A 26,408-nucleotide genomic window follows, 5' to 3' on the forward strand; every position below is an offset into this window, starting at 1 on the left:
AATCCTCCCTCTAGTTCATCTTCCACTGTATCTTTTCCTCCTCTTTCCTCTACTCTGGTTTATTCTCTACCTCACAACAAACACCGGCTTCTCATTCTTCCCCCTCCTCCTCCTCCTCCTTCTCGACCTCGTCCATGAAGTTGTCTAGGCAGCGGCAGGAGTCCTTGGGGGTTATCCTTGATCTGGCTTATTGTGGACCGGAATAACGAGACGCGGAGACACAGAGAGCGACGCGGAGTGTGAGGCAACTGTCTGTCGGCAATGGTGCCCCTTCAACACTTACTTCAGCCTTCCAACGTGTTCCTCCTCCTCCTACTCTTCTTCTTCTTCTTCTTCTTCTTGCTCTTGCTGTTGGTGGTGGTGTTGGTGGTGGTGATGGTGGTGTAGCTCTTCATTTTCTTCTTCGTCTTCTTATAGTTCTTCTTCTTCTTCGTCATATCCCAGTTCTTCTTCTTTGTCTTCGTCTTATTCCAGTTGTTCTCCTTCTTTTTGCTCTTCTTCTTCGTCTTGTTCTAGTTCTTCTTGTTCTTCGTCTTGTTCTAGTTCTTGTTCTTCTTCGTTTTCTTCGTTCCTCTTCTTCTTTTTCTTCTTCCTCTTCTTCGTCTTGTTCTAGTTCCTCTTCTTCTTCGTCTTGTTCTAGTTCCTCTTCTTCTTCTTCCTCTTCTTCTTCGTTTTGTTCTAGTTCCTCTTCTTCTTCCTCTTCTTCTTCGTTTTGTTCTAGTTCCTCTTCTTCTTCTTCCTCTTCTTCTTCGTTTTGTTCTAGTTCCTCTTCTTCTTTTTCTTCTTCCTCTTCTTCTCCGTCCACCGCTGTCACCTTTTATTTCTTCATTCCACTTTATATTACTGTAATAGTCGCCTTTCTTGTCTCCTTTCCGCTGACATCCCTCTCCCATTCTTCCTCCTTTTCCTTTTTTTCCCTTCCTTTGTCCATTCTGTCATACTGCAGCCTTTTGTTTCTCCTCTTTCGCACTGACGCATTTTTTCGTTATTTCTTCTTTTCCCACGTTTACAAACAACACTAAACCTCCTCATCTTCCTATTTTTATCCACTGTACGTCATAATATTGTAGTTTTCTTGTCTCTTTCAACATTCGCACTAACTCTTTTATTGCGTTTGCTCTTCCTTTCTTCATACACATCATCATCATCTATCTTCTGCTCCTCCTCCTTCTTCACGGGGCCTAGGTTTACATGTCGCAAGGTGAGCGCGGCGGACAATTACCAGGTAGCGCGTTATTATCACCAGCAGCATCTGGGTCTCGTTGTGCGTCAGAGCCCCCTGCGCGTTATGCAAACTCGGCCCGCTGCGCAGACCCGGGAAACGACGACTGCGCAGCGCCTTTGTCGATGGGGGATGCTTACCCTCGAAGACTCTTAGACCGGTATTCTCAGACGCTTCCGCCTCCCACGTCAGCTACTTCCAAAGGCCAAAAAGATGATCAATCGGGTTATAATGAGAGTGTGATTTAGGTTCATGGTATAGAAGAAGGGTCAAACTACCACCATGGCCATAAAAGTACCCCTGAAAATGCCCAGAACTCCTACGAAAGCCTTGTCTGATGTGTGCTTGGGGGCCGAATTGTTTACCCGCATGGAGTCTTATTATCTGGTTCGTGTGTTCAGCGTATGTGACGGAGGGGAAGGGTGATGTCACGTGGCTGTCCCTGCTAGAAGGCTGAAGACGAGGAGGAGGAGGAGGAAGGAGCAGACAGCGGTGGTGGAACAATTAGTAGTGATGATATGAGTGTAAAATATAATCAGTTAATTAAGAAGAGAGGGAAGAAGAGCAGAAGGAGAGGGACAAACAGTAGTAATATTATGAGATGAGGGGAAGGAGTACGAAAAGTAGGAGGAGGAGGAAGAGCAGGAAGAAGGGAACAACTAATAATCTGATAATAGGGGAAGGAGTAGAATAAAGCGTGTAGGAGGAAGAGGAGAAGGGATAATAGAAGGAGAGGAGAATAAATAGGAAGAGGAGAAAGAGGAAAAATATCGATAATCAGATATAAGTGAAGGGACAAGAAGAAGAACAGAGGGAAAGGAAAAACAGTGATAATTTGATATGGGAGGAAGAAGGAGATGAAGGAAGAAGAGAAGCAGATGGAGGGGGACAAAGAGTGAAGAGGAGGAGGAGGAGGAGGAGTCTTCAGATGGTGACAGTAAGCTCTTCTTTTTCTTCGTTTTCTTTATTTTCTTTTATCTTTTGGGTACAGTTTCTTGCGTCTCTCTCTCTCTCTCTCTCTCTCTCTCTCTCTCTCTCTCTCTCTCTCTCTCTCTCTCTCTCTCTCTCTCTCTCTCTCTCTCTCTCTCTCTCTCTCTCTCTCTCTCTCTCTCTCTCTCAAGCTTAAATTCAATCTTCGTGGTTTTTTTTTATATAACTTGATTTCACTTTATTTTAGTCAGTTTGTTTGTTTTTCCAGTCGCTCATAAAGTACTTAGGGAGCGAAACACACACACACACACACACACACACACACACACACACACACACACACACACACACACACACACACACGGCTATTAATTATCTTCACACTCAAATATTTAAAGGAACTGGCGCCAGACATTCCCACTCACGCACTCACTCACACTCACACACTCACTCACTGTCACACACTCACTCACTCACCCTTGCCTCCCTACCTTCTCTCCCTTCACTGTTTTCAAAGTCATTCTCTTTTCCTGCTTATTATATCCTTTCCCTTCTCCTTTACCTCCTTTTCTTCCCTATTCTGTTTTGTTCCTTTATTCTCCTCCCATATATATACCTACAATCCTTTCTCTCCTTCCTTTTCCTCCTCTAACTTAATATCTTCTTTCACCTACTCGTTTTTTTGTTTTTTTCTCTTCTCTTTCTCATCATATACGCACTTCCAAGCCTTTTCTCCCTTCTCGTATTCCTTCTTCTATGCCTTCTTTTCTTTTATCAACCTTTTTTTTTCCTTCTCTCATACATATACTCCCATCATCATCCTCTTCTTCCACTCTTTCTCCTCATCTACTTCGTCTTTCTGCTTCCTCTCCTCTATTTCCTCTTCCTACTACTGTTTTATTCTCCTCCCATGCATATTCCCCCATTCTCTTCCTCCTCCTCTTCCCTTTTCTTCTTTTCTTTCTACTATTTTATGGCGGCGCGTCACTCAAGTCAACAAACACTCGTCGAGCATTTACTCACTCCACGACCTCCAGGTATTGACTCGTCCACACAAAACCGCACGTAAATATTTCAACCGTGCCTCGCCGTTCATCGCCCGCCTCCTCGGAACTTACTAACAGGCCAACAAGCGATATAACCTTCCTTGAGTTAACCCCACGAAGACAAACTACCGGACCCCATTGATTTCAGTCTTGCATGATATCAGATAAGACGTAATGGAGCTTGCTTTAACAGTATCATTATAATTTATTGTATGTAGGTTTCCTTGGTTTAACGTAACGCAGACAGACTACCGGACTTCATTGATTTCATTCTTGTATAATACCAGATATGAGGTAATTCAACTTGTATTAATTCGTTCAAGGTGAATACAGTATGATTATAATTTCAATAGTATGCACCTTTTTCTTCACTTACCTTACGAAGAGAGATTTTCAGACCCCAATCATTTAGCTTTTCGTGGACTAATTATCAAACCTCATTTATTTTATTCTTTCATTCATTCTTTTCATTCATTCATTTACGAAGAGAGATTTTCAGACCCCATTCATTTAGTTTTTCGTAGACTAACTTTCAAACATCATTCATTTCATTCTTACCAAGCTTGAGACGTAATTCACCTTGTAAATTCGTTCAAAGATGGTAACATTATAAGAAAAAGACTTCGCGTTACAGTGACTGGAGGTGATGTTATTGCCTTGCCTATAAGATTCGATATATACAGAATAAAATTTTAACAGGAAAAACACCGGCGGGGCTTTTTTTTCTTTTCTTTTTTTTCCCTTGAACTGCCTCCTTTGAAACTGCCTTCTTTTCTTTTCTTCTCCTTGAACTGCCTCCTTTGAAACTGACTTCTTTTCTTTCTTTTTTTCCTTGAACTGCCTCCTTCAATGTAAAAAAAGGGGAATCGATGTATTGATATGAGAGGAAGGAGGAGATGGAGGAAAAAGAGAAGCAGATGGAGGGGGACAAATAGTGAAGAGGAGGAGGAGGAAGAGGAAGAGGAGGAGGAGGAGGAGGAGGAGGAGGAGGAGTCTTCTGATGGTGACAGTAAGCTCTTCTTTTTCTTGGTTTTCTTTATAGTATGTGTATTCCGGTCAAGCCAGTCAGACTACAATAAAAAAAGACGTATATACCAGCAACAAAACATTAATACTGGATAACTGAAGTGAAAGAAAACTATATTCAGAAACTCCTATCAATTCACGGCGACTTATTATAACTTGGGAGCTCTATGTCTCTAGATGTGTGTTGAACGAAGGTAATATTAACGAGGTGCACGGGGAGTCAGGTCTGTGTGTGTGTGTGTGTGTGTGTGTGTTACCTGCCCGGAGGTGCCTAATAAGAGGGGGCGATGGCTTTAGACGAGAAAATGTGAACCTAACAATGAGGTATTAAGAGTGTGGAGAGTAATTAGAGTGGCGGATCGATTTTGAGAGAGAGAGAGAGCACAGAAAGGCAGAAATATATAACGAATAACACACACACACACACACACACACACACACACACACACACACACATACACAGACATACACGTACATCAATGGTGGCGTGGCAGAGCTCTCACAACGTAGCATCGAAAGGGAGAGGGGAGGAGGAGGAGGAGGAGGAGGAGTGCCACGTCTGTATGCTGGGAGGAAGAGGAACGGGAGGAAGAGGAGAAGGGGAAGAGGGGGGGCGTGGGGGGGTGACGGTGGCTCTACACATCACCATAGTGTAATGGGCGGCGCTGTATCGGGTTACAATGTGTGTCTGTGTGTGTGTGTGTGTGTGTGTGTGTGTGTGTGTGTGTCGCTTGTTATACCTGCCGCTAAAAACTTGACATTGATGTTTTACGTGTTTTAATAGCGAGAGAGAGAGAGAGAGACCGGATGTTGAGTGGACAGTCACACAAGTCCACGGCAGATAACAACGCCTTCTGGTGACTGACTTTCTAACACACACACACACACACACACACACACACACACACACACACACACACACACACACACACACAGAGAGAGACTAAGAAAACAAACTATAAAACTAATTTCCCTACTCGCATTTCATATACATTCATTTCAAACCCAAACATGCAAAACAAAAGGGGGGAAGGAAATATGAAGAAAAAGAAATCTATTTATAAAGCCAAAAAAATAGAAGAAAAAGCAACCTCGTATTCAATTTCAAGTTCTGGAACTCTAAAAATACTTGTACTAGTTTCTCTCTCTCTCTCTCTCTCTCTCTCTCTCTCTCTCTCTCTCTCTCTCTCTCTCTCTCTCTCTCTCTCTATCTTTATTTATCTTACCATCTATCCATCTATTTATCTATCTATCTATCTATATTTTGCTGTTTAACGAGCGACAGGGAAGTGGTTCAATATTTTCCTCATCACACTCAGTTGGATCTTAAGTGGCCGAGGCTCCTCTTGGTGGCGTCAAGTGGCCTGTTCCTGTTGCTGGTGTTGGTGTTGTTTCTCAGGGGAGGGAGGCACAGAAGAAGAGGAGCAGGAGGAGGAGAAGGTGGAGGGAGATCAAACCGTGTGTCTAGTACAGGGCATAGGTGTGTGTGTGTGCGTGTGTGTGTGTGTGTGTGTGTGGATGACGTGTTTCGCTCTCTAAGAACTTTATATGCGACTGGAAAAAGACAAAACTAACGAAAGAAATTAAACTGTATGTGAAAAAAAAAAACTAGACTGTTGATTTTAAGTTTGAGAGAGAATGAAAAAAAAAACGAATGGAAGAAAGAAATAAGACGAAAAGGAGAGAGAGAGAGAGAGAGAGAGAGAGAGAGTCAAACGTGTATGTGTGTATTTGCCTAGTGAATGCAGTGTTACCAGATAGGAATTAAACACGGTCAGTCAACACCGGTCTCCTCCTCCTGCTCTTCCTCAACGTTTGTAGCTGCTGGACGAGCCTTTAAAATGAGGTGCAAATTGTTTTAAGATGTGAGGTTCTTTTTTTATTTTATTTATTTTTTTTTTTTTTATTTGGTCCTCCTTAAAAGCTTGACTGTCAGACTTGTTTAGGAATAAGAATAATTAGGATATCTGTTGCTTCTTTTTCGTTTTCCTTCATTTTCTTTTTTTTTTCTTTTTTTATTATTATTTTTCTTTCTTCCTCTAATAATGATAACTTCTTTCGTCTTTCTTTTCTTCTTTTTCGTTTTCTTCGTTTTCTTCTTTTTCTCTTCTTCTGCATCATCGTCATTTTCTTCTTCATTTACTACTACTACTACTACGACTACTACTACTACTACTACTACTACTACTACTACTACTACTACTACCACTTTGCTGCTTCTCATAATAATAATATTACCAACAACAACAACAACAACAACCACATATATAGCTTTTGTTTTAATTGCCAGGGTATTAACACTTATTATAATCTTTTACGATCATGCACAAGTCTCCATGCATAGCTATTCTTTTTTTTGTCCCCTCTCCCTCTTTTTCCTCGTGGGTGTCGGTTTAATGCGCTTCCAAAATGTGTATCTCATTCTCGTGGCCTCGCGCCTCGCTTAGTAAGGGGCGTCTCCTCGCATTCTTGTCTACTGCCAGAAACCGTAACTCCCTTCCATATCTCAAGTGTTCCTCGTCATCATCTGGGCTAAGTGTTTTTGCGTGCGCTGTGTGTGTGTGTGTGTGTGTGTGTGTGTGTGTGTGTGTGTGTTTAGGCGCCAGTCATGCTATACCCGAGTGTCACTGACCTCCTCCTCCGCCTCCTATTCCGCCTCCTCCTCCTCCTCGCTTCCCTCCCTCCTTTCATTTCAACTCTTCCCCCTTTCTCACTGTACCTTAACGCCCTCCTCGCCTTCCTCACACCCTCACGAGTCTTCCTCCACCCACGTCCCCATCATCATCCTTCCCCATAACCTCTTCCCCTCACCTCCCCTTGTGGCAGCCTCTTGATTCCCCTTCCCCTCCTTCTTCCCCTGGGTGGTATCTTGCTGTACTCGAATGATGGGGCGAGATCTTAACGCCCTTCCGAGACTTGTGGAGGTGATGGGAAGGGTTGAAGAAGGGCCCTGGGCGTGGATGTCCCGTGGTGGAGGGGGAGAGGCAGGTTGAAGGGGTCATGTCCTCTGTGATAAAGAGATGAGAGGGAAGGGGAGGGTAATGGGGGGAAGGGGTTATGTAGTGTTTGCTGTGTCGTCTGTATAGAGGTGGAGGAGGAGGCATTTCAGAGAGGCCTATGTCATGGAGGGTAAGGGAAGACAGGCCGTGTTTGTGAAGAATGAAATGCCTGTGGCGCCGGCGTGGCCTTGTAGGGAGAGGAAGGATAAGGGTGTTAAGGGTGAGGGCCACTGCATGAGGGAGGGTGTGGGAGGCAGTGGCTTGCTTCCCACCACCACCACCATCACCGCCGCCGCCCTGTTGCACACTGTTGCCAAGGTCTCCGACTCAGAGGATGTTCCTGATGCCCCGTGTCAATATGCCTCTCCCTGGAGACTCAGGTGCCCTCTGTACACGTGGCCACGGGCAGGACGCGTCAGGACATCCTTGACACTAGTCGCTAAGGAGCAAAACATCCCCGTGTGGTGACAAGTACAGCGCCGAGGCTGCACGACCAGTCCCGATGCCAACCGGGCCACAGCTGATCAGCCCGCAGACCAATCAGCAGCCAGCCACCCTGTCAGCCAGTCAGTCAGCCAATCCGTCAGCCCCGCCAGTCACTCGCTCCACCAGCCTCTCATCCACATTCCCACACCCTTGCGGCTAACCACCAACCCGATATTCGTCCTGTTTTTCCCTCCTTTCGGCAGGCCATCAGTCAGTCAGACGAGCGGGTAGCGTGGCCCGCAAAAGCCGTCCTTCAGGCGGGTGTTGAAAGCTCCGGCGGAAGCAGCACTCAGGACCCTAAGTGGCCCTCAATGTGATGGTCCGATGGACAAACCTTATCGCCAAGCATTGCAGATGAAATACAAACTAACTCGGGGGCGACAAACCGTAATTTGGAGTGGCAAGCAAGCATAGAGCCGGGAAGCGGCGGGCGGGTGGGACAGGGAGGAGTTGTGCGGCGCTGAGAGGGCCGTCTGTTGGGCCGGGGCCTGGCGGCGGCACCGGCACCGCTGTGGCTGGCCTCTCCCTCAGACGAAGCCGCCGCCTGCATGTTTCACCCGTACCACAAGTACATTCTTCTTCCTCACTACAACTAAGCCTTCCTTCTGCTGCCCTTCGCAGTACAGCGTCGCGCCCACAGCACACAGCAGGGCGGAGGCGGCGCTCAGCCTCCCGCGGCACGGGACTCTCCCACCAACATCCCAGCGTGTTCATTTAGGGACAGCAAAAACAAACCGGGCAGTGACCTCTGACCCGAGGCTGCAGGAGGCCAGGCCAGTCGGTCAGTAGGTGTTTGTTTTGTTATATTCTTTCACAATAAGCAGAGGACACCGTGTTGAGGGGACGGGAGAAACGCGGGACCCAGGGACACCCACGGGGGGCCGATGACCTGGTCCCGGCGGCACGAGGACGCAGCGACGCCGAAGTATGCGCGGGGCGGAGAAAGTTGTGGGGGTCCTGCGGTGGCGGTGGTGATGTAGTGATACGGAGGTGGCGGTGATGCGGAGAGCAGCAGCAGAAGGGGTGGGTGGGGGGTATAAGGACAGAGGTTTTAGTGCCACTTCTTACACGGACATTCTCTGCCGCCCAGAAAACAATAATTATCGGCATGCAAAACTAAGCAGATAAGAACCCTAATTGATAGCCTCCACGTCATAATAAGAAGCAGACACTCACGCCCGCTGCTTTACGCTATCAGTATACGCATTTAACGCTTAAAAATACAAGCATAAAAATTAAGCCTGACCGTCTGCAAACAAGGGATACTAATAACTTGCATAAGAACATAAGGGATTAAAAATATGTATGAAGATTTAAGTCATTGGTTTCCTCTCTCTCTCTCTCTCTCTCTCTCTCTCTCTCTCTCTCTCTCTCTCTCTCTCTCTCTCTCTCCACAGTAACGCAAATTCAATGGTCGTTTTTTTATGTCATTTTGATTAACTATTTTATTTTGCTTCGTTTTCTTTCTTTTTTCTCATCCCTATTAACAGCGTCATTATTATCATTATATATTGCAGTCAACCATTCTCTCTCTCTCTCTCTCTCTCTCTCTCTCTCTCTCTCTCTCTCTCTCTCTCTCTCTCTCTCTCTCTCTAACTAGTAACCTTTCCCTCGCGACCTTAAAAGCCATTAGCCTCCTTCCCTCAGCGGCGGCGGCGTCAACAACAGCAAATCTAGCTCAACACAAGTATGCAACACGTGTTTACACTATACATGTTGAGAGGAGCGAGCGGCGGGCGGCCCTTCTCTGACTTGTCCTGCACGCTCCCGAAGATGAGGCGAGCGTGTTAGTAGAAGAGTGTTGCTGTTGTAGTTGTCATGGTTGTAGGTGTTGTTGTTGTTGTATCATTCGTGTGTGTTTGTTTCGTCAAGCGAGGGAGGGAGTAAAAGGTATATAAGTTTGGCTGTTTTAAGAGAGAAAGTAGGAAGGAAGAAAGAAAGAAATGGTAGAAAATGGTTAACTAAAATGCTGATGATGACATTGGTAACGGGGATGAGAGAGAGAGAGAGAGAGAGAGAGAGATTCTGCACGCGAGTCACATCCCAGCGGCGTGGCGAGAGCAGGAAGTAAGGTTCAGTGTGTCTCTGTAGGTACTGTTAGAACGATGCGTGGCTGACGGAGGGACCACTCGACCGGGAACACAAAGGCCACCGGTTCGAACCCAGCCTGTACTTTACTCTCCACCCGTCCCTTACACACGCATAGAATGATGATAGATAGGTTGTTAAATAGATAGATATGTAGGTAGGTTTGTAAATGGATAGAAAGGAAGAATAGAATGATGATAGATAGGTTGTTAAATAGATAGATATGTAGGTAGGTTTGTAAATGGATAGAAAGGAAGATTGGTAGATAGGTAGGTCGGTGGGTAGATAGATAGATAGATAGATTGATTGATAGATAGTTTATTGACCACTGGACCGAATACATGATAAATAAGCTACTCAAAATTTATTAGTACCGTGAATTACCTCTTACCCAGGTTGAAATTAGCACAGTAGAATATTAAATTAAAAAAAAATGTACGAACAGAAAGAAAAATGACTTAGACTTAAACAGGCATTAGATACATATGAAAACTCGACACACACACACACACACACACACACACACACACACACACATTCTACCATACGTACATACATACAAACACACGGGGCTGATGAGGAAGCGGGGAAAAACACACCCATAGAAAAAGGGCGTACACTCACACACACACACACACACACACACACACACACACACACACACACACACACACACACACACACACACGCACACACCACACCACACCACTCAATAGACACAAATATGAAAAACGCCCGCCCGCTCGATAGATAGATAGTTACATGAATGCTGTGATCAAATGAATATAAAATGCAATTCGTTTTAAATGTATATTAAATCAACAACGCGTCACACATTCAGAGTTTTTTTTTTTGTGTGTGTGTGTGGCTCGTGTTTAAGTTGTTAGTTACTGTACGCGTTTGTTAGTAATGCCAGACCTGGTTGTTATATAGTTGTGTGTGGTTGTTGTTGTTGTTAGTGGTGGTGGTGGTGGTGGTAGTTGTTGTTGTTGTTGCTAATATCATTCCTGTTGTTTTTGTACCCAACGAACTCCAGAGGCAATATTAGAGAGAGAGAGAGAGAGAGAGAGAGAGAGGAGGAGGAGGAGGAGTCTTGGCTCATATAAGATTGTTGTTGTGAGCTTCGATGAAATATTTGGGTTAATTATTGAGGAAGATATGACGAAGGTGCAGTCCGGTAGTGGTAGTGGTAGTGGTAGTAGTAGTAGTAGTAGTAGTAGTAGTAGAAGAAAATGAAGAAGAAGAGGAAAACGAAGAAATAGCAAAAGAAGAAGTAGAAGAAGAAGGACAAGAACAAGAAAAACAAGAAGAGGAGGAGGAGGAGCAGAACAAGAAGAGGAGGAGGAGGAGGAAGAAGAAGAAAGAAGAACGAATAAATAGAAAAAAAAAACACAAATAAAAAAGACAAAAAAAAGATGAAATAATAGTAGTAGCAGTAGTAGCAGCAGCAGTAGTAGTAGTAGTAGTAGTAGTAGTAGTAGTAGTAGCAGCAGTAGTAGTAGTAGTAGTAGTAGTAGTAGTAGTCCTTGGCGGTGTTGGGGGCAATGAACTGTGTTATGAGAGAATCTGTTCCTCACAACACGACTCGTAACGGATGGAGGTCGTTAAACTGAGGAAATTGTCGTAGTAGTAGTAGTAGTAGTAGTAGTAGTAGTAGTAGTAGTAGTAGTGGAGGTAGTAGTTATTGTTACTAAAGCTTCATTATCCATCAAAATCATCGTTATCATTGTCAGAGAGAGAGTTGAGGTTGGTTCAAGGTAGCAACGATGAAAGGGGGTCGATGGGGGGGATCGAGGCTTCCTGTCCCATAGATATGCCTTCACAGGACCACAGGAAGCGATGTCAACACGAAGAAAAGACACACACACACACACACACACACACACACACACACACACACACACACACACACACCAGGCTTAACCAAATGAAATCGTGTGTGTGTGTGTGTGTGTGTGTTTATAATCTATATACATTAAATTGAAGGAACTGTTTGATGGAATGTGATAAGATGCAGAATATACGAACTTAGTGACTTTCCATCCTGCAAACACACACACACACACACACACACACACACACACACACACACGAACACAAACAGTTATTACGAAGACTTTCCTGACTTCGACGGCGCGCCTCTCCTTGATCCTTCCTAACTCCACGCCTCCTACGATGCTTCCCACGCCTCCTACACCCTCCCACGCCCCCTGCACCTGTCCTTACGTTTCCTATACCTCCTTCATTCTTCACAGACCTTCCCTCATCTCTATCCTCCCTTCTATAGATTAATTTTTATGCCTTCCAAACCCTTCTTTCACTTCTAACACCCTTTTACAGCTGTTTCATGCATTTCAACCCCTTTTTTTTCCTTAACACCCTTCTTGTACCTTCCTCATGCCTCCCAGCCCCTTCTTACACTCCTCACACCCCTAATATGGTCTCTTAATGCCTTCTGATCCCTTATTTCACTCCCAACACTTTCCTATAGACCTTTCATGCATTCCAATCCCTTCTTTCACTCCCAACACTTTCCTATACACCTTCCATGCATTTTAATCCCTTCTCTCACATCTAACACACCTTGTATAATCCCTTCATGCCTTTCAGACCTTCCCTCACCTCTATCACCCCTTTTATAGCTCCTTAATGCCTTCCAAACCCTTCTTTCACTCCTTTTTTTACTCGTAACGCCTTTCTCATGCATTCCACACCCTTTCTATACCCTCAGCACCCATTGTATTGTGCCTTTATGCCCCCAAGCCCTTATTTCACTCATTTCACGCCCTTCCATAGCCTTCCCTAGCACCCCTTATATTGTGCCTTTATGCCCCCAAGCCCTTCTTTCACTCATTTCACGCCCCTCCACAGCCTTCCCTACGCCCTCTATACTGCCCACGCCTCTACAGTTCTCCTCCACGTCACCCCTGCTTGCTATGGGCCCCCACGTTCTCACACGCCCGCCCTCAACCTCCTGAACCTACCCCAAACAACCCACACTTCCCTGCACCTCCCATAGCCCTCCTCCTCACGCCTTCTATATCTCATACTCGCCCCTCCAGTCCTCCCCAACGCCTCTGTTACTTTCTACAGCCTCCCACGTCTTCCCTGCCCCTCCTGAAGTCTTCCTTTGCAAATCACAACTGCCCACGCCTTCCATAACCCTATGTAACCCTTTCTACGCCTCTTCAATCCTCTCCCACGCTGCCCATGATTCGTACAGCCCCACACACGCCTCCTCACGCCCGCCGTATCAACACAAACACGACTCCCCCCACTCAGACTCGAATAACACGCCCTCTCTCTTCCATTTACATCATACATTCGAGGCCCAAAGCGTGTTACGGTAATGATGATGGTGATGATGGTGATGGTCGCGATGGCGGCGGCGACACGGCACGACAGATGTTTGTTTTTATTTTCCCTGGTTTTTTTTCTGTTTAAACTAGCTCGGGTGTTTTATTTGGTTCTATGTTTTATTTTTCACTGTATTCCTTTAATCCTGCTCATGTTTGGGGGTTTAGTAAGAGTGTCTGTGTTCGGGGACTGGTGTGTGTGTGTGTGTGTGTGTGTGTGTGTTTGGGTGTATAAATGTTGGGTCTAATATATGTGGGTGTAGATGTTTTAGAGTAAGTGTAGGCGTGTAAGTATGTGGGTATGTGCGGGTCTGAAGGTGTGTGTGTGTGTGTGTGTGTGTGTGTGTGTGTGTGTGTGTGTGTGTGTGTGTGTGTGTGTGTGTTTGTAGGCGTATGGGTGAGGCCTTGATGACTCCTCCAGGCTTCTTACACTCCTCCTCCTCCTCCTCCTCCTCCTCCACAACTCACAGCGAACGACTTGATTGCTTATTAAAACGCATTAAGGAAATCTTGAGTGACTGACTAATTTATTTTTTATTCTTCGAAACTGCAAAAAAAAAGATACATTAATTGGTGTGTGTGTGTGTGTGTGTGTGTGTGTGTGTGTGTGTGTGTGTGTGTGTGTGTAAGGTCAATATAAGGTCCGTCCGTGGTAGTGGTTGTCAGTATTCTCAAGCCCAAGGACACACACACACACACACACACACACACACACACACACACACACACACACACACACATGAGAAGCACCTAAGTCTCCATCACTGTCTCGTATAAACTGATTCATCTTCGGGAGCAAAATTTGAGAGAAGAATAAAGAGGAGGAGGAGGAGGAGGAGGAGGACGAGGGAGAGGATGAGAAAAAGTATACAAAGAACAAAAAAATATATGAAAACAAAGCCAAAGAAGAAGTGGAAGATAACGAAAACGAGAGAGAGAGAGAAATAGACGGACAGACAGGCATACACAGACAGACAGACATACAGACAGACAGACAAGCGAACTAGTGCTGATACGAAAGATATCAAGGAAATTAGCCGAAAGAAACAGACGGACAGACATACAGACAGACAGACAGACAGACGGACGGAAGCGAGCTGGGTGTCGATACGGAAGAAAGGAAGGAAATGGTGCCAAGAGGAGCTCAGGGAAGTCATCTAATCAAGGGGAGGGAAAGGAAACGCCCGCCCGTGTATCAGTAATATGGAAACACGGAAGGAAGGGAACACGATTAGGCGAGGAATGGGCGGGAGATATCACGAGCAACGAAGAGAAAAGAGAAAACGGATAGAAAATGAAGAAGAAAGAGGAAATGGGTAAAAGACGAAGAAGAAAGAAAGAAGGGCAGAGAAGAAAAACAGGAACAGATAACAAAGGAAAAGAGGGAAGGGATAGAGAATGAAGAGGAAGAAGAAAAGGGAGGCAACTAAGAAAAAGAGAAAATGGGTAGAAGACGAAGAATAAAGAGAGAAAGGGAAGAGAAGAAAAACAGGAAAAGGATAGAGAATGAAAGGAAAGAAGAAAAGGGAGGAAAAAGAGAGAATTAAGAAAGAAAACAGGAAGATAGATAACGAAGAAAAAAGAGGAAAAAACTAGATACTGCGCAAAAATATGAAGACAAAAGAAGAAAAGAATTGTATAGATATCGCGGGAGACGAAGGAAGAAAGAGGAAAAAGAATTACAGATATTACGAAGAAGAAGAAGCAGAAGGAGAAAAAGAAGAAGAAAGGAAAATAATTGCAGATATGACAAAAAAAAAGGGGACAAGAATAGAGAAGGATTATAGAATAGTGTAATAGAAAGGAAGTTTGATGGAGTGAAGTTGATGTTAGTGGTAGTAGTAGAGGTAGAGGTAGGATTTAGTGCAGTAGAAAGTGTGTGAGAGAAGAAAAGAATAGAGTATGAAATAAATTAGTTGTGGGAGATAGTGAAGTTTGACGTTAGTGGTAGAGATGTAGTATAGAAGAGAGAGGGAGTGTGAGTGCGTGTGAGGGAGGGAGAGAGAGCGAAAGGTGTGTGTTAGGTAGCAGGAAGGAGGGCGGGAGGGAGGGAGGGGGAAAACCTACAGGTGTGCATAGCTTGCCAAAACACCTGAAGACGATGAATCTGAATATGACTTGAGAATGGCAGAAAGGGCGCCACCCACTACCACCACCACCACTTCCACCACCACCACCACCACCACCAGACGAAAACACTACAAAGAAAAAAATGAATATAAGAAAAAAGAGGAATAAGAAAACAGACCTCATTAACTCACTTCCATCACTTCGAGTTTGAGAAGGAAAAGGAAAGAAAAGAAACAGAGAGAGAGAGAGAGAATCGACCTTAGCTAATAGAGGAACTTCTGCTGGTTTGACGAGGAATCGCAGAGAGAGAGAGAGAGAGAGGGGGGGGGGGGTTGGCGTGTCAGCTGGTGGGGGTAAACAAACTCTAAAGTAATATACACACTCGCGAGCCTCCAGATGAATCTACCAGACTCTTCTCTCTCTCTCTCTCTCTCTCTCTCTCTCTCTCTCTCTCTCTCTCTCTCTCTCTCTCTCTCTCTCTCTCGTTGTCTTCGTTTTTTCTCCATGCTCACCTTGTCATTCCTGTTTTCTTCCTCTTCTTCCTCCTCCTCCTCCTCCTCCTCCTCCTCCTCCTCTTCTTCTTCCTGTCACTCATGTCTATCCCTGTCCACCAATGTCAAAAATCTCTTCTTAATCAGTTCAAACAAACATGTAACAAGTCTCTTCTCTCTTCCTCCTCCTCCTCCTCCTCCTCCTCCTCCTCTTCTTCTTCTTCCTGTCACTCATGTCTATCCCTGTCCACCAATGTCAAAAATCACTTCTCTTTTTAATCAGTTCAAACTAACATGTAACAAGTCTCTTCTCTCTTCCTCCTCCTCCTCCTCCTCCTCTTCCTCCTCCTCCTCCTCCTCCTGCAGTGAGAGTGACAGCATTCCCAAGCACAACGCAAGATAAAATTAGTGGTGTGAGAAGTATTATCTAGTATCACCCTTTTTGTCACCCTATCTTAACACCCCTCTCTCCTACCCTCCCTCCATCCCATGTAATTCCTTTCTTTCCCTGTTATTCCTTTATTTCTTCCTCCTTCTCTCTGTCACGTTCATAAGCCCTGTAGTTTGTTCTTTAGTGCCTAGCCAGTCGTCTCAAACCCACTCTACTGTATTTTACCTTCCCTTCATATCTCCCTCTTACTTACCTCTGCTCTCCTTTGGTTTCTTTACCCCTCTTCTTTCACCCTGCTCTGTTCCTTTTCTTTTTTCCTAGTCAATTATATCACCTCTACATCCACTTCCTCCTTCTTCTTTTACACCTCTCTCTTTACTCTTTCTCTTCCTGACGTCTTTCTTTTTCTCCTCTCCTCCTCTTCACCTTGCTTAGTTTCTGTGTTTCTGCTCCTTCCTCCTCCTCAGCCAGTCACTCCTCCTACCTTCTCCTCCTCCTCCCCGCCCCCGTCCCCCCTCCCCCCTGTCCCCTGCTCCTGTCGTGGTATCAAAAAGCAAAAGTGCCGACGCGGACTTTTTCTCTCTCTTGTTTTTCTTGTTCGTGGAAAGACTGATTATTATTGATGGGCGTCCTGCCGTGCTATTTCGGGGTGACGTTCAAGCTTTGTTTTCTTCTTTATTGCTGGTAAATTACGTCCATCCTTCCTTCGCGTCCGCCGCCAGAAGAAGAAATACTCGTTTTATTTTGTGTGTGTTTTTTTTTCGTTTTTTTTTTTCTTGTTCCTGTCTAAAAAAAAAGAGGAATTTGTCTTTTTTATATATTTTTTTCTTCTATATTGCTGTTAAATTACGTCCATCCTTCCTTCGCGTCCGCCGCCAGAAGAAGAAATACTCGTTTTTTATTTGGTGTTTTTGTTTTTTTCTTGTTCCTGTCCAAAAAAAAAAGTGATTTGTCTAGTTTTTTTATATACATTTTTTGTTTGTTTTTCTTTATTGCTGTTAAATTACGTCCATCCTTCCTTCGCATCCACCACAAGAAGAAATACTCTTTTTTTTTTCGTGTTCCTGTCCCCCCAATAAGGAATTTGTCTAATAATGTTTTTCTATCTATTTTTTTCGCAAGTTTCTGTACATGATTGAGCTAGATTGCGACATATTTTTTGTTCTTTCTCTCAAAAGTTGTCGTCTCCTTTTTATTTATATATAATTTTTGTCTTCCTCATTTTCGTTTATTTTCCCATCTTCTTTTCTCTGCACACCGCTGAGGAAGATGGATTTTTCGTTCTGGCGTATCACCATGACTCGTAATTTCGTCACAAGCGTATTTCACTCAACATTTTTTTATATACAGTCTAAGGGCAAAAAAAAAAAATAATGAAAAAAAAAAGCCCGCCACTGCTCCCACAAAGAGTCAAGAGGAGTGGCCGAAAGATGGGTCAATTTTGCAAACTTTCCTCTTTTTTCGCACAAGTCCTCGAGGCGCTCTCTTTCTTGACGGCCGTGTTTTCTTATGCAGTAATTATGCGACATTTATTGCTTGTTTGTTTGCTTGCTTGCTTCCTAATTTCTTTTCTTGTGTCAGTCAGTCGGATTTTTTTTTTAATTGCTGCTGCCAAGGTAGTTTTTATGTATACATTTGTTTTACGCTTTCTGCTCTTGTTTTTGTTTCTTCTTTGCTGGTTTTTTAAATTCTATTTCTAACGCGACAACATTTTAAACATTAATTTTACGACTCTTTCTTCTTGTGTATTACTTTCCATATATTCTTTGTCGTAGCGGAGGAGTTTTCTGTTTTTGTATATATTTTTCACGCAAACTTCCGAATCACACACTTTTTAGTCAACACGAAACAGCATTTTACATATAAATTTCTCTCTCTATATATATATTTACGATGCGACTTTTTTTTCCATGCTAATTATCTTCCTTATATTCAGTGGGCCGTAGCGGGGGCGTGATTTACTCCTGGGCTTAGTCGAGGCGAACGGGCACCATAATTATTACCATGTGTCTGACCCAGTGGCGGAGACGATATACGAGGCGGCGGGGATGAGTTAGCGGGGCGGATATTCCCAATCTCTCTACGGGTATATGTGGTTCCTGAGTGAAGTCGCTCGGCTGTACCTTCGAGACTAACCACGGGGTGTTCTGGAAAATACTCTCATTATCTTTAATTTGAACTTGTTTCACATATATTTATTAGTGTTGTTTTTATCACGTTTTTAATTTTAAGTTGTTATATAGTTTTATCAGGGCTTTTTTTCCGGTTTTATATAGTTTATCAGTAAGTTCGGCGCCATATGACCACGCAGTTGCGGCGCCTAGCAATGAACGCCCCAATAATCATCATCATCATTGAAATCCCCACTCAAAATAACCTAATTTTTCCTCATCTACACCTGACCTAACCTAACCTAACCTGCCCAGTTCAGGAGCGGGCGCCACATACCCGCCACATACCTTATTTTCTTCACCTATACCTGACCTAACCTAACCTAACCTAACCTAACCTGCCCAGTTCAGGAGCGGGCGCCACATACCTTATTTTTCTTCACCTGTACCTGACCTAACCTAACCTAACCTAACCTGCCCAATTCAAGAGCAGGCGCCACATACCCGCCACATACCTTATTTTCTTCACCTGCCCAATTCAAGAGCAGGCGCCACATACCCGTACACAGAAGGGAAACACCCCTAGGCTTGCACGTGCTGGCTAGGGCTCGATTCTTGGTCCTCGGGTACACTATATACACATGTGATTTACTAGGTGGGTTGGGTTCTTCTGCGTGGAATTCCGTACTTCAAAAAATGCTGAATGTTCCCTCTCCTTGTTTGCCTTGGTGTGGGTTTTTTCTGGTGATATCTTTAATTTTTTTTTTTACTTCCTTTCTTCGCTTTTTTGTTTGTTTACTCCATTGTTTACATTTTCGATTTGTTTGTTTATTTATTTACTTTTTTGATAACTTGTAACTGCTTTTGTCCGGCTGTTTGTTATCCTTGTTTTCTTCCTCCATTTTTTTTCCTTTCTACTCCCTTTCTAATTTTTATGCCCATAGTTTTTAGTGATTTATTTTGATGCTTTTGTCAATTCTCTTTCTTGCCTTCGTGTTCTCTTCCTACCTTTTTATTGTCCTTATTTTCCTGTATTTTTCTTTACTAATTTTTCTTTTGTTTAATCCATTGCCTTATAAAACTATATAAATACCCTTGACATTCTATTTTTGTTCTCATGTTTTCCTCCTCCCTCGCGCACAATCCCTTCAACTCAAGTCTCTTTGCGTCACTTTTATTATCCTTTGTTTAGTTATAAATTCATTTGTGGTAGCGTGTAAATTCTCTTGCCATTCTTTCTGTTCGTTCCATGTTTTTTTTCTGCGTTTTATTCCTCTTCTCATTGAGTTTTATCGTCTTTTTTTAACCTTTTTGTTGCTGTCGTGCGTTCAAGTCGTCGTTTTAACCGTCACCATCCATCTCGTCGACTTGCTTGCTTACTTGGTTGGTTGGCATTTTACGCTGTTTTCTCTCCTTCTCTCTCTTCGTCCTATTCTTAGTCGCTCTTTTTTAGCGCCCGCCTGGCATTATTATCTCTTATTACTCACCCGGCTATTTTTGGCTGCTCCCTTTTGTGCTGACGACATTTTGCTTCTTTCCCTCCTCTCCCGTGTGCCCCCGCGTCCCCGCTCTCTTTGCGTCCCCTCGCGGCTCCGGGGACGCGAGATTTCTGATTTCCCTTTGATGCTCTTTTTAAGGTAGAAAAGGAATGGTTTGGGGCTGACTCGTGGAATCCTAGTACAAGCTTAGCAGAGAGAGAGAGAGAGAGAGAGAGAGAGAGAGAGTTATGACTACTTGCTTTGTGTGATCAAGAGTTCCTGTATTACCCTTGGCGTGGTCTGCTCTCCTTTCCGAATGCCTTTGTAGTTATTGCTCGCCTCCTCGTACAACTACTACTACTACTACTACTACTACTACTACTAGGAGCGTAAGCAACCAGAGCGCAGAAGTTAACCATAAATTGCACTTGATACTGGTTAGGCCTCACGTAGATTATGCTGTCCAGTTTGGGTGCCTCTATTACAGAAGGCTATAGATTCCCACGAGGCAGTAAAGAGAAGGATGACTGCAATGATCCAAGGATTTAGGAACTTGCCGTACATACACAGAGAAATCTACATCTTTTTAGAATGAATAGTCTTAAACGGGTTAAAGGAAATACTAAGGGGAATTTGAGTGAAATACTTATAATAAAAAGATTAAAAAAACATATAAGAACACGCAGGCAACGGGTGTGAAGTGGATAAATTCAAGTCCAGAAAGGAAGTAGGCAAGAACAGGATCACGAACACAGTTAAAGGCTTCAAAAGGAGGATAGATGCATTTATGGATGGGGAGGGACCTTGCCGAATAGCCCACGTCCAGGAGCTGCCATGTGTAGGCCGACTAGCCCCATGTAGCCCCCTCGTGTGTATGTGTGTGTGTGTGTGAGAGAGAGAGAGAGAGAGAGGAAGTTATAGTGAGCGTTGGTAGTGTGGGTAGCAGAGAACACACACACACACACACAGTTACCAAGCTATATGTCTGGCTCTCATCCCGGCTCGTGTGTGTGTGTGTGTGTAAGGGAGACGGCGATTGCAGTAGTAGTAGTAGTGGTGGTGGTGGTGGTGGTGGTGGTGGTGGTCCTCTTTTAAATATACCCCTTGTTGTTATTGCTGTTGTTGATGATGTTGGTGATGTGGGTGGTGTTGGTGATGAGGGTGATGGTGGTGGTGGTTGTGATGAGGGTGGAGATGAATTCAGAGTAGAGAAGGATTCACACCCACGCTATTTTGACTACATAAATAGCAATTACTACTAGCCTTTAGCTCCCGTACTCTCTCTCTCTCTCTCTCTCTCTCTCTCTCTCTCTCTCTCTCTCTCTCTCTCTCTCTCTCTCTCTCTCTCTCTCTCTCTCTCTCATGGCACAGTCCTTCCCCTAATGTTTTCTCCCCCCCCCACCACCACCACGCCTCACCCCCCCCCCCACACTCTCTCTCTCTCTCTCTCTCTCTCTCTCTCTCTCTCTCATCCATTATAGACGAAGCAGCTGCCGAGGACTGTAGACCATGGGCAGGTGGCGAGGGGTGGACCAGCTGTGTAGTGGTGTTAGTAATACCACCACCACCACCACCACCACTGTTACCATCATCACCACCACGTTCACCATCAACACCAACAACATTTTCATCATCATCATCATTACCATCACCACTATTAACATCACTATCATCATCTTCTAAAACAATCACTATACTCCAGATTCTCCTTCCTTCTTCTTTCACTCCATCTTGTTTTCCTTTCCATTATCATCCCTTTTTTTATTATTTTCCTCTTTCGTATTCTATTCCTTCTCCTGCTCTTGTTCCCCCTTGTCCTCCTCTTCCTTGTTTTTCCTCCTTGTCCTCCTCCACCTTCTCCCAATACCATCTCTCATATTACTACTACTACTACTACTACTACTACTACTACTACTACTACTGCACTACATCACAGTCACACCAAACAGTAGCCGTTGAGAGAGTAGTATATTCGGCGCCTCTCTTCGGGTGATTAAATGTAGGGTGGTGGTGGTGGTGGTGATGGTGGTGGTGGTGGTGATGACACTGTGAGATGCCTTGTCCTCGAGTGCCTTTCAAGATGGTGCCTTACACTCTGACACTGTCCTCCTCCTCCTCCTCCTCCTTCTCTCCTTTATTTTTTTTTTTCCTCTCCTTCCTTTTTATCTTCTTCTATTACATCTACAGCCTAAAATTGTATCCTGTTTCCTGTTCTTCCATGCTTCTATGTTTCTCCCCTCCTGTCTACTACTACTACTACTACTACTACTACTACTACTACTACTACTACTACTGTTACCATTAGTCACGCCATCTTTGCTTTCTCTCTCTCTCTCTCTCTCTCTCTCTCTCTCTCTCTCTCTCTCTCTCTCTCTCTCTCTCTCTCTCTCTCTCTCTCTCTCTCTCTCTCTCTCTCTCTCTCTCTCACACACACACACACACACACACGTAAACTCCTTCCAACGTGGAGTATCAGAACTTTCTCGGCAATAGTTTTGTGGGACTTGACTCGACTCTTGAGAATAGAAGGTTCCTCTTGGCCTTCTCATATTATTTTTAGGGCGCCGCACCTGTCCGTCCTTCCTTCCTTCCCTCCTTCTGATATTCTTAAATTTTGCTTTCTTTTCTGTCCTTCCTTTCCTCCTTCCTTCTTTTGGTTATGATATTCTTGCCGTTTTTGTTCTTCCTTCCTTCCTTCCTTCTTTCTGTGGTTTTCATTTATTTTCTTTATTTTCTCTCCTTCCTTCTCTTCAGGGGTTATGATTTTTTTACTTTTTGCTTTCTTTCCTTTCCTTCCTTCCTTCCTTTCTTCCTTCTGTTGTTTTGATGTTCTTACCTTTTGTTTTATTTCCCTCCTTTTTCTTTTCACTTCATTATTTTCCCTTCTCTATATCTTCTTTTCCCATTCTTTTCTTCTTTTCTCCTTCTCTTCTTTTCCACTTTCCCATCCTGTATCAGTTTTCCTTCCCAGTATCTTCTTTTCCATTCCCCGTATTCTTTTCCCATTCTTTAATTATTTTCTTCTCTTATCTCTTCTCCATTTTATCCCTTTCTTTATTAATTTTCCTCTTATTCATCCCTTCCCTCATAAATCATATCGCGTCGTAACCATGCTCTCATAAAACACATAACATCGCATCCATTCCCTCGTGAAGAATATTGTATCTCTAATCCTTCCCACGTATACATAACAATGATATGTCGGTACTTTAAGAGACGTTGGCTTCTCACATCACCTGTCTAAAGGTCAAAGAGGGGGTCAGTCGGGTTCTTATGGGTGTTTCTTTAGGTTCACGGTACAGAGGAAGGGTCACACTACCACCAGGGCTATAAAACTACTCCTGGAAATGCCCACAACTCCTCAGAAAGCCTTGTCAAATAGGTGTTCTTGGGCAACGAATTGTCTTAAAATACAACCCTTATAGTAAGTCACCCTGGATACCAACCTTAGCCAGCAGGAAATCACTTGTATCATGGGTCTCAGGAGTAACATAGCTCTTGGTGACTTGAGCTCGTAAACACTTCCACGAGAGACAGGCTTTGGACTTTCCTTTTTTTGTTGTTTATTAATACTTTGTTGATAGAGAGGAGCATATGTGTGTTAGGTGTAGATTATGTAGTTTGGTCTTTGGTCTGTCTGTGCCTCTCTCTCTCTCTCTCTCTCTCTCTCTCTCTCTCTCTCTCTCTCTCTCTCTCTCTCTCTCTCCTTTTTTCTTATTTTTCTCTTCGCTTTTATCATTTTCCCTTCCTTTTCCTTCCTTTCCATTCCTTTCTCTTCTTTTCCCTTCTTTCTTCCTTTAATTCCTTTTCTTTTTCCCCTTTTATTTATCTCCCTCACCCTGTTACTCCTTCACTCTTCACCCCTTCTCTTCTCCCTTCTCTCCCTTCTTCTCCTCCCCCCTCCCCCTCGCACCCACGTCGCCATAGGATCTGAGGACGTGCATGCTTTTTTTTTTTTTTTTTTTTGTCTTGTTGGGGATCATGTGTTCCCATTGCACCCTCTTCTCCCCTCTTACTCATCCTCTTTTTCCCCTCTTAGTCATCCCCTTTTTCCCCTCACCCCCTCCCCTCTTCCTTTCCTCATCCCCTTATTCTCCTTCCTTTATTTTTCTCCTCGTCCCTGCCCCTCTCCTTTTAATCGCCTCGCTCCCTCCCCTCCCCTTCCTTCATTCCCCTCCTCCCCCTCTCCCCTCATTCTCGTGGTTTTCTATCCCTTTCTTCCCCTTCATCGTCTTCAACTGTTCCCATCCATCCTCTCTCTCACTCCCTATCCATACCCTCTCTCCCCTTCCTATCCCCCCCTTCCCCTTCCCTCCCTGCATTCCCCTCTAGTATCTCCAACGTTCTCCTTACTTGAATTACAGTACTTCTTTTTCCTCCTCTCCTTTTTCTTCCTCTACTTCTTTTCTTCCTCCTCCTCCTCCTCTTCCTCTTCTGCATTTATGTTGTCTGCTTTTGATTTTCTGTTGCCTGTTCTTAGTTCTCTGTTGCTTGTTCTTCCATATTTCCTCCTCCTCCTCCTTTTCTTCTTCTCTTCTTCCTCCTCCTTCTTCTCTTTCTCCCCTTCTTCTCAGCTGTCTTCTTTTGCCCTATGTTGCCTGTTCTTCATATGTCCTCCTCCTCTTCCTCTTCCTCTTCTCTTCCTCCTCTTCCTCTCAGCTGCCTTCTTTTGCTTTATGTTGCCTGTTCTTCCATATATCTTCCTCCTCCTTCTCCTCCTCTTTCTCCTCCTCCTCCTCCAAGCATCGATATTGTGTTGCGGCTTCGTTGTGTTTCCGTGAGTCCCACAGAAACACACGCCAGAGAGTGTTTGGTGTGTTCCCTGTGACCTCTTTCCTTCCTCCTTGCTCTCGTTCCCTCCACTTCCCTCCCTTAATTCCTCTCCCTCCCTCCCTTCCTTCTCTCAATTTCTCCTCCTTCCTCTTCCTCGCCTCAGACATGCTCACTTTTATTTCTCCCTTTCTTTCACTTCTATTTCTTTCTTTATTTTTCCTTTATTTTTTCTCCTTTTTCTTCCCCTTCTCCTATTTTATCTTCCTTTTATTCTTTTCTTTTCATTTTGTTCCTTTATTTCTTTTAGTTTTATTTTCTTCTCTTTTATTTCCCCTTTCTTTTTTTCTTCTTTATACTCCTTTTTTTCATTATTTTCCTTCCCTTCATTCATTTTCCTTCCCCTTTTTTTCTCTTTTCCTTCCCTGTATCCTTTTCGCTTTCATTTCTTCCTCCTTTCATTTTGTTTACTCCCTCAATCCTTCCTTCCTTTCCCTTCGTTCTTCCTTCTCTTCACACCTCCCCCATTCCGTTCCTTCCCCTCCCTTAATTACCCACCCTTCCCTTCCTCATAGTTTCCCTCCCTTCCCATTTTTTTCCCTTCCCCTTAAGACCTTAGACATGATATCGACCTGCCTTAGAGACTTGAGGATTCACCGTATCTCTCCACCCTCATGCCCTTAAAAACTAATAGAAGAAGACGCTGAACAGCAAACAAATCGACAAATAGTTGAGGGGAAAAAGAAGTCTTGCAGTGCGTTTAGAAAGAAAGAAAACGGAGAAAGCACAAGCAAACATGACCCGCCGGGGAGTGAAATAAAGAAAACGGGATGTGTGGCGCCGGAGGGGGTACTTCCTTATTGGGACGAGGCGTGAATGGGGGAGGGAGGGGGGCGCTGGACAGGGGGGAAGGAGGGGATGATGGGGCTGGCGCAATATGGGAATGAGAGAGAGAGAGAGAGAGAGAGAGAGAGAGAGAGAGAGAGAGGAATGTTAAACCGTCCTCTATAAACGTGTGACTTGGAGAGAAAGAGATAAAGAGAGAGAAAAGGGAGGAGGAGGAGGAGGAGGTGGAATGAGGGAGGAAATGAAACAGACAGACGGAGAGACAGAGTGACGATGAACAGGAAGATGAGGTTCAGGAAGAGGAAGGAAAGGCTAAAACAGCAGTCGCCCGCTTGGGTGATTTAATTGGTCGTCTGCTTGGTTTGGACCTGCCTGGACCGCAGCTTGCTAAGCGTTGAGCAGATAAGAGCCTCGATATTTCAGTTTACTCTGACGCAGCGAAATGACGGTCGATTCTATATTTGAAGGAGTTGATGGTATTCGCATTTACTACTTCTGAGGAAGATTTTTTCAGGATGGCGGATGACGGTTTGAAAGAAACTCCTTCCAATGTTTGAAGAACCTCCCAATGTCTGTGTGTGTTCGTTATTTCTACCTGGTAAGTTGGGTTGTTTAGTTCTTGTGTTTTGGGTCGTAATCGACGTTGAACTTTTTGTTATATTGAACTTTGAGATACTAGATCTTTTGTCGCCTGTCCCATGTCCCCTCGAGAAGGTTCCAAGGTAGTAGTCGCTTGAGTTGTTGCCGTTGGTTGAAGGCCTGAAAGGTTGGCGTGGCGCGTCGTTGAATCCTTGAAAGCAATGTCCTTTCTGTGATTGGAACCCAGAAATTGACTGCTGCACAACTGGTGTACTTACAGTGTGGTCTTTATACAGAATAGCATCACGTCTGGTGTTTTACACTCGAAGTTCCTCGCTATGAACCCGAGCATAATGTTGGCCTTGTTGTATGCTTTTTACAGTGATTCAGTTTTTCGGGTCACTGCTGATAGTGACTCCAAGATCCTTTTCCTCCTGCATCGCTTGCAGAGGTCTCCCATTCATGATGTATGTGTGGTTACTATTTTGGGAGGAGGAGGAGAGCGGGAACGAGGGGAAG

General features: G+C 44.2%; 1 protein-coding gene and 1 long non-coding RNA gene across 8 annotated transcripts in view; one reads left to right on the forward strand and one right to left on the reverse strand.

Annotated features, from left to right (window-relative positions):
• The window catches only part of LOC126981477 (uncharacterized), a 10,027-nt gene extending 7,788 nt beyond the window's left edge, over positions 1-2,239 (reverse strand). For all 3 annotated transcript variants that reach the window (XR_007733955.1, XR_007733957.1, XR_007733954.1), the window contains exon 1: positions 1-2,239. This exon is cut by the window's left edge. This is a non-coding gene — a long non-coding RNA (uncharacterized LOC126981477).
• LOC126981474 (supervillin-like) overlaps positions 1-26,408 on the forward strand; it is a 229,315-nt gene that overhangs the window by 138,976 nt on the left and 63,931 nt on the right. The gene's annotated exons all lie outside the window — the stretch shown is intronic.

The sequence above is a fragment of the Eriocheir sinensis genome, chromosome 48 (genome assembly GCF_024679095.1).
Source record: "Eriocheir sinensis breed Jianghai 21 chromosome 48, ASM2467909v1, whole genome shotgun sequence".
NCBI lineage: Eukaryota > Metazoa > Arthropoda > Malacostraca > Decapoda > Varunidae > Eriocheir > Eriocheir sinensis.